The sequence below is a fragment of the Zosterops lateralis genome (assembly GCF_965231275.1).
Source record: "Zosterops lateralis genome assembly, chromosome: 2".
NCBI classification, from domain to species: domain Eukaryota; kingdom Metazoa; phylum Chordata; class Aves; order Passeriformes; family Zosteropidae; genus Zosterops; species Zosterops lateralis.
In genome coordinates this window covers 100,607,559-100,608,076 of record NC_139763.1, presented here as the reverse complement: position 1 = coordinate 100,608,076, position 518 = coordinate 100,607,559, and positions in this window count along the sequence as shown.

Below are 518 nucleotides of genomic sequence, written 5' to 3'. Positions count from 1 at the left end.
AAAAACTGCAAGACTATTGGCTTGGTAAACTGGCTCTTGTTTTCCCTAGCCAAATGCTCTGTTATCTGCTGAATTAGTAAAGTTGTTGTATTTTCCTGATCAATTTGGTTTCTAATTCCCTAAGAAGTTGTGTGTGGGATAGCAGTCCAGAGTCCTAAAATAATTTCTTTATGGGCAGATCTTTTGAATGCCCACTGACTTCACGTTCCCCACACATGGTGCTAATCAGAAGATTAGCATCTTTGAATTTTAGCAGCTTTGTGCTAGATAATCAAAGGGATTGATTGCATTCAGCTATTCAGTAGAGTTTAACCAAAGCTGCTTATTCAAAAGGTTAAATATACATAGTAGAGCTAGTAAAACTTTTCAGGACACGGAGATGTTTTAATTGCACTATTAGAGATCAAAAGTAGCTAGTTCTTTTGATGTTCAACAATTCTTTGTGCCATATTTGAAATGAACTAGCAGTCTTCTTAATGGACAGGGTTTCATCACAGTAAAACCACTTTTTGGAATTG